The sequence below is a fragment of the Eleutherodactylus coqui genome, chromosome 5, assembly GCF_035609145.1.
Source record: "Eleutherodactylus coqui strain aEleCoq1 chromosome 5, aEleCoq1.hap1, whole genome shotgun sequence".
NCBI lineage: Eukaryota > Metazoa > Chordata > Amphibia > Anura > Eleutherodactylidae > Eleutherodactylus > Eleutherodactylus coqui.
Genome location: NC_089841.1, coordinates 199,529,009 through 199,546,000, shown reverse-complemented (window position 1 = coordinate 199,546,000; position 16,992 = coordinate 199,529,009).

Here is a 16,992-nt window from a genome sequence, read left to right as displayed (position 1 = left end):
AGCCTATTGTACCGCCTTTAGCTAGGATACAAGATGTGCTACAGGCAGGCATGGATGCTCTAGTACCCTGTTGTACCGCCTCTAGCTTGGATACAAGATGTGATACAGGCAGGCATGGAGGCTCTAGTAGCCTGTTGTACCACCTCTAGCTTAGATACAGGATGTGATACGGGTGGGCATGGACGCTCTAGTACTCTGTTGTACCACCTCTTGCATGGAAACAAGATGTGTTATGGGTGGGCATGGAGGCTCTAGTATCCTGTGTACCACCTTTAGCTTGGATACAAGATGTGATACAGGCAAGCATTGAGGTATACAGGTTCCATATAGTATCCTGCAGAATATTTCTCCAAATCTGCTCTAATTAAGTTCTAGATTGTGCAAACTTGTAGGCTGTCGAAGTTGGCATCCCAGATCATTCCATAAATGTTGTATTCATGATAAATCTGGTGACTGGGCATCCAAACAAGTGTAAAAATGTTGTGGGGACATTCCTGTGACCCCCCCTGTGTGTGCGGCCGAGCATTATCCTGCTGAAAGCCTTTTGGAAGCTGCCATAAGAGGAACACATGTGGCTGCAGGATGTACTGAACATATCGCTGAGCTGTCATTGTCCCTTGTACCACTACTAGGAGTGACCGACTGTCATATGCGATGCTCCACAGTCCATTACACCAACAGTGTGTGCAGTATGCAGCTCCATGGCAAAGGCGGAATTGAGGGTCTCACCTCGAGGTCTCCAGACATGAGCACGGCCATCATCAGAGCCTGAACCTGGATTTGCCACTGAAGACCACCCCTATTTGACTTCGTAGCAGTCCAGTTTCGTCATTCACAACATGACTGCAAACAGAGGCAGCAGTGGGTGGCTGTCAAAGGCCGTACATGTAATGGGTGCTGTGAGACCAAATGTCCTTCAGCCAAGTGCCTGAAAAGAGTTCAGACCTATGACAGTGGTGCCACCTGTCTCTGGATTGCAGACAATAAAACGATGAGAGCTGCTTATGCTTGTGGGACGATCAGACAATCCTCTCTACTTGTGGTCTGTTGAGGGAGTCCTGAGCCCGGTCGCCCCATGTTTTTGTGCCCACACGCATCCACTGGTCTCAACACCTCCTAAAAGTCTGGTCAGAACTGCCAAGGTGGCAGACAATTCATCGATACAACCATCCAGCTTCTCACATTGCAATAATGTTCCCCTCTCAAGTCGGTTGCTCTCCCCAGTGTGCTATCCAGCTTGGTAGACAAGCTCCCCTGTACCTAGTTCTTTTCCCTAGCTTCTGCTGCTGGTTCTCGATTGGCCCCCCCCTGTTCCACTTTCTATAAAAGCCTGGCCCTGCCACTCCCTCAGTGCATGATTATTCTGCTCCCCAGCATTGATTGATCAAGCTCCCCTTCTGCCTGCTGCTCTGCTAACATTACAAGACTTCCCATTTCTGGCTTCCGATTCTGGATACCGATTTCTGGCTTCCCATCTGACTACGATTTCCGCCTCATCCATGAGTACTGCAAACCGAGACCTCCTGTTGCTGGCCACTGGCTTCCCATCTGACTACGTTACCCGCCTCATCCATGTGTACTGCAAACTGGGACCTCCTGTTGCTGACTCCTGGCTCGCCCCTATTTACTCTCCAGACCTGCGGCTACTACACCTGAGTCTCCACCTTAGTGCCTGAATTACCTACAGTAGCTGTTTACTGTCTTGTAACCTGTTGCTTCTTTTGTTGAATCCGTTAATCCATATATCCCATGCACTCTCAGAGCTGGGTGCCACACCGATACAAGATAACAGGATTTCTAATTGCGCAACATATTTTAGTGCATATGTCAAGAAGATCGTCTCTTCATTGTTCAGCAGTCAGCTCAAGCTGGAATAGAAAGAGGTATGCTAATATTAACCACACATAGCAAGACTAAGGAACTATATTAAGTGTTCGAAAACGTCTTAGTAGAAAAATGTCACTATTTGTTTTGACAGACAGAAGTAGAAAGCAGTCAGGAAGATGATAATAGTATTTCTTTCCACAAGTTTGTTCTTTTTTAAGACTCTTTAGAGGAAATATGATGCAAACCATGAAATAAATGCAAATTGTGGCAGCGGCGAATGACGTTAAGCAAGAGCTTCGATGACCTAGACACTTTTAATGCATTAAGTTAAATATATTTATATCGATTTCTATTTATACAAGAGGCTTTTTTATTGGCTTTTCAAAATAGCATATGGTAAGAGTGTAATATAGCATAAGATAGTCAAATAAGTAATAATATTAGAAACTAACATACATCTTTCCACAAGTTTTTCGATGCTACAAACCCGTCCCATCAATATTGGCACAGTTATACCGGGGGTAATGATTCCGTTCATTGCCCTAGCTCTGTATCTAAATACACTTGCCAAGACAGCGCGCACAGACCGCATGGCTTGTCAGCACTCCCTCAAGCTATGCTGCGGTATAAGGCCGGTTTCAGACAAACGTATGCGTAAATACGTTTGCCGGTACGAAATGTATTTGCACCTGAACGAACTTAGGAGATGGCAAGAAGCAGGCTGCTATGTCCATGCCAGCAGATAGATCGTTTTTATTTTTGCGATTGGAATAGCAGTTCATACACTTGCATGTTACACCCTAGAATGGCAATTAAATGCCTAATTTGGGCTTGCTGTCTTCTTTTCCCTCTGTTGTACGCAGGGTAACTCTGTCCTCTTCCCTTTTTTTTCGAGCTGCTATAGAAGTCTATGGCAGCCTTCTGCGTAAAACGGACAATGATAGAGCCAGTTCTATCTTTTCTCGGATTTTGAGTGGAAAAAACACGTTCGGCTGAATGAATCTATTGAAATCAAAGGCATTGCTGCGCCGCGTTATACGGGCCAGATTTTCACGTGCGGGAATGCCTCTGTAAATACATTTGCCTGGAACCCCCCACCCCTAAGGCTACTTCAGATCAGCACATTTTAACGTCTTTTTGTGCGTATAAAAATCCAGCGCGCAAAACACATTAAAAAAGTACTCATTGATTTCAATGGGTTCATTCTCATTTCTCTTTTTTGTGCCTGTAGTTTTTGGGGGGGCGGCAAAAAAATAGGACCTGCTTTATTTTGTGGGCATTTACACACCAAAGAACCTGATAGAGGTCTATGGGAGGTGCGTAAATACGTGCGGGTATGTGCATACTCATAAACAATGGTGCCTCAGTTGGCTTAATAGCCATTTAAATCAAGGTGGAGTGATTCCCCCGCCCGTGTGAACTAGTTGTACCTGCAGAAATACGCACAGTATTTGCGCAGACATATGTGCAAAATACACTTATGTACTGTACTAAAAAGTTGTGCAGGAGCGTGTCTGAAGGAGCCATGTGTGTCCATTAAAGATAGGTATTCCATATTTTTGTAAAAGGACAGTAAAAAATACTCTAAAAGTCTGTAAAATGTATAGAATATAAAAATGCTCATTCCTGCATATCACAGAACGAGTGTATTGTGTGCGGTTGCCTGCGCAAATACTTTTCACGCGGGCAGAGGAATCATCCCGCCCTGATTTAAATGGGTATCAAGCCAAATGAGGTCCTGGTGTTCGCAGGTATGTGCATGCCCTCGTGAACATACCTCACCTAGACCTCTATGGGGCTTTTGGTGCGCAAGTGCCCGTAAAGCAGAGCAGGGTCTATTTTTTTGCATCTGTGACGTCAAAAAATACACTTGTCTGAAGGAGCCCTTCGTTTTTTTTTTTCATCCCCTGCATTCCGAGCAACTTTTGGTGCTTTTACACATTCTGGAATACTCTGCAACATGTAGAGGAACACTTCACCTTAGAACTCTACACCCAGATACACATGCCTAACATGACAACTTTGACACAGATTTGTAGCAGAATTTAGTCACTTTTAAATCTGTGTCAAATTCCACATTAGACTCGTGGATTTTCCGGCTGCTGGAATATTCCGCTGCATGGCGTTTTATTTTGTTAATTTCTATCTTTTAATGGCGCCGTATAATATGCTGAATTGATACATTTTTATACATTTTTTTTTTAGGAGGACTGGAAGGAATTCACCATTTTATTAGTTTTTCATTTTCACGGCATTCACCTTGCAACATAAATGACTTGTTGTTTTCATGTTTTCTTTTACCCAATAAAATTACTTATATGAATAATTTCTTTTCCATTGTGAGATATTTTGGGATATATTTTATGAGCTGTCTGTGCCTTTGCTGGGCAGATTCGCATTGCTCATCTGAAGGACACTCATGTGAGACCTGTTAGTGGGTCTCAGGTGGCAAGAGGGGTAGCATTTGGAGACAAACAGGCTGCTAGCAGAGACGGTCCGGCACGCCCTCTGGACTGCTTTGCCTCATTTACATACGGAGCCAGAGAACTTTGAGCACCAATTACAAAGGTATGCTTTCATTATCAGACCAATCAAAAGGACTTGAGAAAACAGACCACTGTCAGTATTGCAGTGCTGCTCTGGGCTTACGTTACTAAAATCTGATGACAGCTTCCCTTTAATATTGGGTTGTGTTCCAATTGGGGGTCACAATCTATATTTATAGTTTACAGTTTTTTAGTCCCACTGGGGGCTGTGTATGAGTTTTATTGCTCATATAATACACTCCAATACTTCTGTACTGCAGTGTATTATGCCTGTCAGTGTAAAACTGATATCCAATCTGAAGTTTAACTTAAAAAGCAGTTAACCAAAGTTGAAGCAACTAGCTTACTGTAAGTCTCTCCCAGAAGGCAAAAACTTGATGGTTACACACAGTAATGTGGTGCTGAGCTTGGTAATTACAGTTAAAGGGCACATAGATTCATGGTTGTCAATAGCAAAGTAATGGTCTCTATATACAGTGCATATAGTGCTACAGCAAGCGATTGCCAATGGGACTGTCTGTTCCCTCAGTACAGTGTTCTCACAGGCAATGCTTGCAGGGCTTTCAGGATGGCTTGGTCACAGTCTATGGTCATCGAATAAATTAAAGTTATCTGGCGTTGTGCTGAGGCTGAGAGTGTCAGGAATGGCAGGGAATGCAGTGACTTGTTTGCTAGGAGAGAATGCATCTGTACAATGAAGGACTGCAAAGGGACAAAGGGCAAGGAGGCCTGATTGTGCTATTTGTGTCATCATGTGAGCGATTCCTAGGATAACTGTGCTGTAGAGCAAGTGTATTGGGACTTAGAAAAGGCTGAGCACCGGTACCGGAACGAAAGCCATCCAGCAATAAGTGAGGTCAGCCTTAATAAAGGCCGAGCAATGTGCACACTGATAGTGACTAGCAGGCCTGGAATTACTATAGAAAGAGTGATGCTGGTAATTGTAAGCAGGCTCGGACTAATTGAGTCTGGAACTTCTGTTGGGTTCCAGCTTGGGATCCTTAGACACAAGTGTTGGGATTCTTGAAAACTCTCTCAAAATTCTGCTGAGTGCAGCGAGTATTGTAGCTACCTATGAATCGAGTGTGTTAAGGCCCATTTACACGCACGGATGATTGCTCAAAATTTGCTCAAAAGACAGTTTGAGTGACAGTTTTGGGCGATCATTTTGCATAGCTTCTAATGGGCACTAATGCCTATTAGTAGCTATTTAGCTTCATTTGCATTTAAATGAAGCTCCCTTCACTGTATGCAGATAACAGTGGGTGATCTGTTATTTGCATACAGCTTCATTGTTTTCCCATTAGACAGCAGCTGAAAACAATGTTATTGGCACTCCAGTGGAGAATCATAGCCTGCGGTCCCTGCTATCAGCTGGCTAGCCGAACAATGGTTTTTATGCTGAACTAAAAATCATCGCTCAGGAGAAAAGATAATGATAGTAGCATTTACACACAACGATAATCGCTCAAAAGACATCGTTTGAACGAATTTTGAGTGATAATCGTGAGTTTTAGTTCAATTTACCTTGTTTTTATGTTAACAATATAATCACCAGAACGAAGAGTGGAAAGCTTAGTTTCTCATACGCATAGCATAACAGTTATAAATCTGATGAGCCATTTACACAGGTGGATTATCGCTCAAAATTCATTGAAATGAACGAATCTGAGCGTTAATTGCGCAGTATAAATGCAAAAAAATTGCTTACTATTCATTCACTTGTTGTCGCAGCATAAAAACTATCGCTGGATCGCAGGCTTGTCGTTCTTTGTAAATGCTCCCTGCTCAGCGCTTCACATAGAAGGTGAAGAACTGAGCGAGAAGCAAGTTGTTGCAGAGATTCTGCCTCAGTACTCAGTCTGCTGGACCAAAGATTGGAGTTCAGCCTCAGATAGGAAATTCCGGACCCTCTATGAGGGAGCAATGCTTGGTGGTGGACGCTAAGCATGAAGGACTAAGTAAGAAAGGAACACTGCTAATTCTGAGCTGCGCTACCCAGCTTACGTGAACTGTATACTTGTGAGACAAATTAATTGTGTATTAAGGGCCACTTCACACGGGCGTAATTGCATACGTAAATGTTCTGCGCACAATAGCAGAGAATAGCACCCATTGATTTCAATGCATTTGTTCACATCTCCGCATTTTACATGCGCTTTTTGCAGCATGCACTACTTTTATGCGCATTGCGCACCAAAGGTCCCACATAAAAGTGAATGGGGGGGGGGGGGTCAAAAAGAACACATCTGGAACTAATTAGACATTTCAAGCAGTGCGTCTTCAAGCATCGTTCAGTGCATAAATAAGTTAAGCTAAGAGGTGCGCAAATGTGCATACTCGCGTGTTAAGAGGCCCTAATAAAAGCTGTGAAGCATTTAATTGGACTGATCAATCATGTGGTCCCAACCTACATTGCCCCTGTATGCACCTTACATCAGGAACCTGTGTGATATGGTTTTTGGCCAGGCTCACCCGCTCTTGTATCTCCCGGGCCCGGTGCAGCTCCACGATTCAAGTTGCCCTGCATGTAACATCCCCTCTGCCCATCTATCAAACGCCTGGCTCAGTCCATTTTCATGGTTAGTCAGTCCACAAGCAAACCCGGTATAGTCCGCCCTCACAGTCACACCTTCTTCCTTTACTTATTACTAATGTACATTTGGTAGGTTAGCAACAGGGAGAGTTCCTTTCAATCAAGACTATTTCAAAGTTCATTAATTTTTACCTACTAGATTGACCCGATGTTTGGAAAAATGGCTGTAAATGTTTTAAGAACTGTTGAGCTGAGGATTTGGCTTAAACTGTTAAATGTCCACGGCTTGGTCTTCCACGTTTTGAGGACATGGCGACAGTCAAACTGGTAAGCACTTGAAATGAATGGCACTTAGCAATACTTGACTCAGGCTAGCAGCGCTGTTGGCTGAAGCACCACAGCGACGCTAGACTTAACATAGGAACTTTGACCCGGGCCTGACAGGAAACTCAATGTATCAAACTCAAATTTTATGATTTTACAGTGGTGGTGAGAATGTAGCAAATCTAATGACACCAAAATCATCCACCGAAGGTCACGCAAAGGGGTCAAAGTGTGGTCCAACAAAACGTCTTTAGGCGTTTACAGCTAGTCAGGATAGAGGAAAACTTGCTGATTGATGAGGGTCTGACTGATCCTGAGATTTCATCCCCAGTGCATCCCTAAGTTCTGGCAGTAGAAGCTGCCGCACATACATGCCTCCAATCCATTGTCTTCACTGGGGCCACTGGAGAAAGCCAAGTTCAAGCGGTTGGCTATAGTCTGCTGTCCTATTAAAGTGAATGGAGTAGAGGTGCACATGTGTGGCCTCCTCAGCTAGAACATTGGGATGCATTGGGGCAGAGATCTTGGGATCGCAATGTTTTGACCTGCACTGATTAGCAAGTTATCCCCTATACTATGGATAGGTAATAAAAACTTTCTGTGATGGGACAAATTTAAGCATGTTTGAAAACTTTTTTTAAGTGAACCATTAATGGTCAGTAAAAACCAGTTCCTTCCATGTACGCATATAAATATTATTATTGTTATTACTGCTCATCATTAAATGTTTTGGTCAAATGATGCTTGACCAAATAGTGTAATTATATGACGACCTCCTTCATTGCAATGTCAATAGTTAAATTCTTCAATTGGACATGCAGGTATAAGACTATCTGTACCACAGTATCCTAGAAAATGCTGGCCTTCCAGGAATATCCGTGGAGATACATGGTTCAATTTCTGAGTAAAGTGCGTGCATCCTGTTTTCCGAATGCCTCTGAAACTAAATTAACATCATTTGCTGAGAAGATATTGTCCCTGAAAGCTCCGCTATAAGAGTGATTTACAAAGATGCATATGCATTCCAGTTTATAGCAGGCTTCTTGGTTACCCACAGATTTCCGGTGGTGTTTTGCCTCTGCCAGTAACAATACATTTCTGAGTAGATGGATACAAGGTACATAGCAATAAATGATAAAATGAAAGATTCTAGTGATATTGTAGTAAACAAAATATTTTAATGAGGATATAATATTCAATCCTCTATTTCTGGAGTGACAACATCTATAAGGCTAGAACCTCATGGCGAAATAGGCAACAACACAAGTTGTGCAACCAACGATCATTATGTAGCCCTGCAAGCTTGTACTTTCATTAAAATCAATTGGGGCAGCAATGCAACTCAAAAATTTCTGCGCCCAAGACCCACAGATTGCAAAGAATCCATTAAGATTAGATTTTTTGCAATCTGTGGTTCGTGAACAGTGCAACATCATGCGAATCTCACCACGACGCCATTGATTACAGAAGGCAGGGTATGTTCACAGGGCTACACAGCAATCGTTGGTTGTGTAACCAATCTGAACGATTCTAAATGACAATCCCCCCATGTAAAAGGGCAATTAGTTACAATACCAGTTGCAACCCACTGACAAGAAGAGTTACATTTCTGTAACCCCTTTAGGACCACAGATTTTCCATTTTTTTATTTTTATTTTCTCATCCTTGTCTTCCAAGAGCCATAAATTTATTTGGGCTTTTTTTTGTGGGACAAGTTGTATTTTTTAATGATACCATTTAAAGGGATTCTGTATTCATCCTCTGGCTACTTGAACCACGGTCAGTATCAGAGGCGTAACTTGAAGCTTCCGGGCCCCGATGCAAAACCTGTAACAGGGCCCCCAACTATAGTGCTTTACTTATAGTACTGGGTTCCCTATATGGAGAAGAGAGGCCTTATGGGCCCCCTACGGCTCCACGTCTTGGGTGCATCGCATCCCCTGCATCCTCTATAGTTACGCCCCTGGTCAGTATTAACTCTGGACAGGGTGTCTGTTGTCCCTATGGGCATTTTATTCTCAAAAGTGGTGGTGTTTGAGAATACAGAAACTTTAAAGTTTGACTCAGAGCCAAGCTCAGAGTCATGGGGACAGGCCGGGAGATGAGAGGAAGAGCTGCATATTATGAAATCAGCTGCGGATATGTGGCTGATTTCCAGTCAAAATCCGCACCAAGGACATGGATTTTGACTATTTTTGGAAGCAGAAATGCTGCAGAATTTTCCACGGAAATTTTCACTGCGGACATTCCACTGCATTTCTGCCACTTGTAAACATACCCTAAGTCAGCTTGAGGTATGCTTCCACATGCAGACTGGCCTCAGTAGTATTTGTGTCTCCTATATCGGTCCCAGTAGTAATAGTGACCCCAACAGTAGCCTCAGTACTAATAGTGACCCTCCACAGTGGACTCAGTAATAATACTGTCTCCTATATTAGCCTTAGTAGTAATAGTGACCCAAACAGTAGCCCCAATAGTAATAGTGTCCCCTATATTGGCCCCAGTAGTAATTGTAACCCCCCATAGTGACCTCAGTAGTAATAGTCCCAGTAGTAATAGTAATAGTGACCCCTACATTAGTCCCAGTAGTATTAGTGACCCTCACAGTGGCCCCAGTAGTAATAGTGTCCCCTACAGTGGCGTGGCCTGAGTAGTAATAGTGTCCCCTACAGTGGCGTGGCCTCAGTAGTAATAGTGTCCTCTATATTAGCCCCAATAGTAATACTGACCCCCACAGTGGCCCCAGTAGTAATAGTGAACCTCATAGTGGCCCCAGTGGTAATAGTGACCCCTATATTCGCCCCAGTAGTAATAGTGACCCCCAGAGGCGTGACTTGAAGCTTATGGGCCCCAATGCAAAAGCTGTAACAGGACCCCCAACTATAATACTTTATTCATATTACTAGGCTTACTATATGGAGAGGATATGCCTTTTCAACCCCCTAAGGGGTTCTGGGACCCTTAGCAACCGCATTCCCTGCATACCCTATAGTTACACCCCTGGGACCCATATATTAGCCCCAGTAGTAATAGGGACCCCTATATCAGCCTCAGTAGTAATAGTGACCCCCCCAATACTATCAATTCTATTACAACTGGGGCTGATATATTACTAATACTGACACTATTACTAATAGTGTCCCCTATGTAGGCCCAATAGTAATAGTGAGCCCCACAGTAGCTCCAGTACTAATAGAGCCCCGCCAAAACCCATATACTTACCTCCTCCCTGTCATCAGAGTGCCGCTGCTCCTCTTCTCAGCGCTGCTGCGCGCGAAAGTGTGTGTGCCCACAGTAGCACCTCCTCACTTCTCCTCTCCTCTTGAGGAACCAAACAGGAGAGGTCAGTGAAGGAGGGAAGGAAGATCCCGGATGCAGACTGTGCATCCGGTAGTTGTGCCGCAGGATGATTACCAGCTGGCGAGCTGTGGCACCCAGCTGGTAATCATTTTATTAGTGACCCCGCTTCCCAAAAGCGGAACAAACGCAGGACAGACGTCCCCGAAAGTGAGACAAATGGCTGTACCGCCTGGGTCCCTGGGGAAAGCGGGACACAGGGTCCCAAAGCAGAACTGTCCCACCTAAATCTGATCACCTTACAGAATCTCATTAATGCTCAAATAGAAAACAATGCCGTTGTCTAATATACACCTTGCTTTACTTGTCTCTCCTGATAAAACTGCGGCACTAATAAAACGAACATGCTTGCTCTAAGTTGCTATAGTAGAGTCAGAGAGTCGGCAGGCTTATCTGCGGTGACGTTTGTTAAGTGACCTCCTCCCATACGAACACAAGAGTTAGGTATGTTCACATTGAAGCAGCAGGTACAAGATCAAGGTAAGGACAGAAAAACACGATCAGCTCTAGATTAGTAAATATTACTTTCAACTAAAAATCAGAAGGCCTCTAAAATAAATCATAGATAAAGTCATGGCAGACATACCATCCATTCAACCCAAGGGTGTAACTATAGAGGATGCAGGGGATGCGGATGCACCCGGGCCCAGGAGCCTTAGGGGGCCCATAAGGTCTCTCTTCTCCATATAGGGAACCCAGTACTATGAGTAAAGCATTATAGTTGGGGGCCCTGTTACAAGTTTGGCACCGGGGCCCGGGAGCTTCAAGTTACGCCTCTGGTTCAACCTATGCAGTTGAGCAGGGTCCTGTAGGTAACAGGGCTGACTGCTACTGTAAGAGGGGTGAGCAATGCCCCGCTACCCCTTTTACAGGCAGCGGCCACTCTGACAGGCGGTTCTGGCCTCCAAGGAGATGGTAGAGAGGCACTTGTCAGTGCTAGTCAGTAAAGTACCTACAGCGCTTGAAGAGACCCCACCGCTGGGGTGACATGGTCGGGGAGGTAGGGTGCAGACAGTGCCAGGAAGTGCCCTTGGAAAGTTCTTGTCAGCACTGTAAAGGAGGATCCGCAGTGACGTGCCTAGCAAGTCATCATTCAGAAGATTCTGCCCCCTTCCTACATGGGGAAGAAGTGACAGGAACTAAGCTCTTCCCCTTACTGAATGGGGGAGAAGGTTCAAGTTGCCTCAGGTGTTCTATGAAAGGATTATGAGCTGCATCATAAGAGTTAGTGGTGCAGCATCAAAAGAGACAGCACAGCAGCACCAGACCAGCTCTTACAGTGGTGGAGGCCAGACACAGCAGGAGTGACCAGCAGCCATTTGTCCATGCAGTGGAGTGGCCAGGGGATCGAGTGACTGGACACGAGAGGGCCATGTTGACCCGGGGGCTGAATATGAAGAATCGGTGCCATATGGAGTGGCTGGACTACTGTGGCAAAGGACCCTGCAGTGTGTGGGAGGAGAGGAAATCTCTCTCCCCACAATTTCTGGACACTGAGGTGTCAGTGTCAAAGTGCAACCCAACCAGCAGTATGTAGAGGCTGATACTCAGCGAAAACAGATGCTGACACCCCTAAGTGTACCAGTTCTTCTATGACTGTATAACGTAAAATCCATGGCCAGTGTGGGAGGGTCCTGGACATATTGAACGCTAAGGTATGGACTAACATTTGAGTTAGTGCCATAGTTTAGTGCATAATGCAAAACTTTGTGTTCCAATGATGCTATGTAATTTGCTTGTAGAGTTTATGGGATGAGGATGTAATGTTCATGATAAGGGTGTAATGAGACAGTATGGAACCGGATAGAGGGTGGCAGTTTGCATTCAAAAATATGTCTGATGACCTCGGTAGTCATGTGCCTTGCTGCCGCCAGTAGGAGGAAATATATACGGTGATATATTTTGGGTAATGAAGACAGCATTTTAGTTTATAATACGTAATTATGCAACGTTTAAGTATACAAACCCTCCTATGAGGCGAAATCATGTTTATTATGCTTTTGGGTAAGGTTACTTTTGAAAAAAACCTGTCTGCCTCCATCTATAATCGCAACGCCATCATCCAGCTCTTACATTACCTTTAAAAAATTGTGGTTTCTACTGTGTAAGGGTTTACACTTCTTTCTATCCATGTCTCACAATTACTGGTATATGAGGTGGTCTATTACTAGTGCCCCACTGTAATCAAATTAGTAGTTATAAATCAAGGAACCCAAATAAAGATCTTAGCAGACTTGCTAACTGCAATTCAGTCCTAGATTACTGTCGTGACGCCAGTGTCCCTAGATAAGTCATCAGTTACTCGCGATGAATAAATGAGTTCATAGACAAACAAAATGCTTTTCAAAACCGGGTACACGGGGTTTCCTTTTACTCACGATCCAATTTTGATTTTCGATACAAGCAAATTACTTGTACTTCTCAACATGAAGTTACAGGCTTTGGGACAGATTTCTGAACTCTACTTTTCCAAGCACATTTGACAATAGATGGTTCTTCTCCCCAAGACACACACATCCTCAGTTGCTGTTATCTGAAGAAAACTTGCTGGGGTTACACGGTCTCTCAAATCAGTCTCACTTTAGCAGTTAGCTGTAACAGACCTCTGTGCTTCCATTCCAGAAGCAGTTCAGCTGGGGCGCGTACGCTTCTTGCATCCCCATGTCAAACCAATTGCATAATACATTATAAATGTCAGCAATTATGTAATAATCAGTTTTCATTGCAGCATTTCTCCTAATAAACCTCAGCATCCACATATCAAACATCAATCTTTATAGTATTTTTGCCGTGAGGAATCAGTATTAATATCACTTTCCCAAATAAATATTAATTTTCTATGTTATCTCCCTAAATAAAGTCTAACAAGTGTAGTATTTACCCAACTAGATTAACTTTCTCAACCCCATTACAAGCTACTATGACATTACAGGTAGATTCAGTCATACAAGCACCTGGGCTGCATATGTACAATCAAATTAGCAGTTAGAAATCAAGGATTTATGTCAGTGTTAACCCCAGCATAGTCTGTGAAAAATTATTTAGGCCCTTTCCAGAATCTTCAACAACCAAAAAGGGTCACAGGGCCCAAGTGCTCCCTATATAGAGGGTAGAAAATGTGAATTCCCTATTATACATGGTAAATATATCATAAATGTCTCTGACTGAAATACCTTTTTAATATCTGTCTACAGGAGCTATAGCAGCAGTAATTACAGCTTGCAACAAAAGAATCAGTCATTCCCAATGCTGAGAAGGATATTTCGCTAATTTATCTTTGCAACAACTGCTTTAAGGGCTTATGAAGAGATCAGATCCTGCCGTGTCAGCCCAGGGAAGCCTCTACCAAAGTAATAAGCTCTTATGCAACAAGCACTCCAAGCTGGTAAGTATTCAGCTCAAGCATTGCTGCTATGGAGTTCTAGAAGGACAGGAAATAATCAAAATAAGTGTTACGTCCGCTGGGCGCACTAACGCGTCGCTCCACAGGTAGGACGCAAACGTGTCCATTTAAAACCGCAAACACACACATAGAGTACTTGCATGGACCAATTGCACCTCTCCAGGAGGAAGAATGGACAACTGTCCCTAACTGATCAGGGAAAGAGGAGCACCCCTGCCTAAAAGTAGAGTCATCGCCTCGATAAAGGCGGCCCCACTGTTTTCTTCTACCGACCTGACTATACCACACACCAGCTCTGAGTGGGATTAACAATGATACATAAGGCACTAAAATGACTTGCAATCTCTCACAAGAGTTTGCTGGTATTTATCTGCTGCAGACCAGAGGGATTGGCTGCTGGAGAATACCACACCCAGCCAGCTCAATTACCTGTGAAGGTGTGCACAAGGAAGCCTGTAGAACCACAGGTCCCAGATGCACAACCTTAACAGTAAGGCTTCATTCACATGGGGCGTATATCGGCCACGTTTTCACGGCTGGCTATTATATGCCACCCATCTGATGCATTGTGTGCCCCCTTCAGGGAGGGGGCACACAACCCAGAATGATCTGTTATATATGAGAATAATTAATTCCATCTTCAGAATCCAGGAAGCTGATCACTTACCATGTGTGCAGCCTTTTGGGTGCGGGATCATTTTACTTTTACTATACTTTACGCATGCATTTAATGTTACATTTTTAATGGGACTTTTCTGTAACCGGGCTTTATAATTTTTTATAAAACCTTTACCTGTCTGCAAATGAATCTTTATGGAAACAGTGGATAAGCCTTGAAGGTAGATTAAAAGAACAACAAGCAAAGAATGGAGCCTCGTAGTATTAGGAGCCGATAATCTCTAGCCCATTATTTAATCTGGCAATATGGCCAATTTTATTCCAGAAGGAAAGTGACGCCTGAAAACATCAAATCAAAAAGCCATAACATTGGCCAATGTCCAGCAACTGATTACAGAGCAGCTCGTTTGTGTTTCCATTGTCTGCCTGGAAAGTATTTCCACGGTAATTACAATAAGTTTCCAGCTAATTTTCCAATGATATTAAATATTTATAGATCACAGCATACTGCTGCCACGTGAAACAGGTTATCAGCTGGCTGGACTTTCACAGTGCTCTTTTAAGCGGTAACACAGACATAGATACGATGTAGATGGCAATCCAGGACAATGTTACTGCATTCAACACGCAATAACCTGTATAGAGTATGTAGACTTCTTTGGCGATTTTGTTATAGCAGGCGCTGAAAATACGTCATTCTCCTATTAAAGGGCCACTCAAGCGAAAACAGATTTTTCCATCTCAGCCCCATCACCTGATTGCCTGACATGCTCTGGAAGTCTCCTCTGTGTATTCTAGTCCCTTTATTGCAGTGCAGCCCCTGTTTGATGCTTATTAGGCACCATCTCAAGAGTGAGATTTTTTTACTTTCAATCAATCCCATGATGCACCAGCTGAGGTTATACCAAGTTTTTTTTTCTTGCAGTTTAATTATCATTACTTTCTATAGTCACCTAAATAAGTTACATACTATATGTATACAGTCAGGAGGCTGAGTTATGATCTCCTCTATTATAACTGTGTGACAGGAGCAGTGTGATCATCATTAGTAGCTGTGGTAAACCTATGTCATAGCATCACATAAGCTGAGAATCTAAGTAGAAAATGAATCCATAACCCCAAGTAGATCTGGACTGCTCAGAATTGAGATCACAAGGAAAAAGAGGCCAGGAGCTTCAGACAGAAAGAAACAACTAACCCAGGTAATACTAGCTTACATATATACTGGGGGGATAGCTACATCATGAATGAATAAAGAAAAAAAATCACCAGAGTGGCCATTTAACAGATAATACTCTACTGTATCCATCCTATCCAACTAGACTAATAAACTACATTTATGGGTTCATAGGCCACAGAGGTTGGAGTGCGTTAGTAATACTTAGCTGGCTCCCCTTTCCAATGCTATTTGACCTAGAAGCCACTGCTCAGTCTGTGCATCACACTCATCTCTGCATTCAACGTGCGCACATTGTTCTCTATGTGTGCGTCAGCACTGATTGCAAAGAGGAGTTCAGGATGCCACAGGCTGCTGCAGCTAATGACAGGGCTCCGTGATTGGCTGCAGCAGTCAGTGATGTTCTGAAAAGAGCCTGAAAACAAAGAACATGCATGGAGGACCGTGCAGGAGATATATGGAGGATATGTCTGTCTGTTGGATTCTTACACGTTTTGGGGGGGGGGGGGGAAACCTACTCAGACAACCCCTTTAAGTAACATTGTGCATTAGGAGGAAGTGAACATTAAATAATACTTATTTTGATGGCTTTTTCCTTCTGTTGGAAGATAATGCATTAGATTTAGCCATAGTTCTGGGCATAGAACAGCATGTGACTATTTCAACTCAAGCATGAGAACATTTGCTGATAACCATAGGCCATATTTCTGAAGTATATTTTTAGGCTATCCCACCCATTCACATTGCAAGCTCATGCAGCATTCATTATGTAATTGAAAAGGCCTGCCTGATCTTAGTCACCTGCAATAGAGTACATTCCCCACTTTATGTTCTCGTGGGGAGATTAGCGCTACATAGATTTACATTTGATGGCATAGATCCAGAGTACAATCCAACCCCGGCACATGATATTCTAGTGAGGTAACCGGGAAACTTTTACCAGTCTGTCTGACTAGACAGACTGCATAGAGAGTTAGTTGTGCACAACTTAAATCCCATGCGGACAGAATGAGGCACTGCATGAAGAATTCTTCACCCAGCTTAAAGCGGTTTTCCAGGTATTAAAAATTGTAGGTATAAATAAGCAAAGAAAAAAAATCAGCTCACCGCTACTTACCGTATTTTTAGCTCTATAAGACGCACTTTTCCTCTCTCTAAAGCTGGGGGAAAAAAGTCGCTTCATCTTTTCTCTCCTCCCCACTGC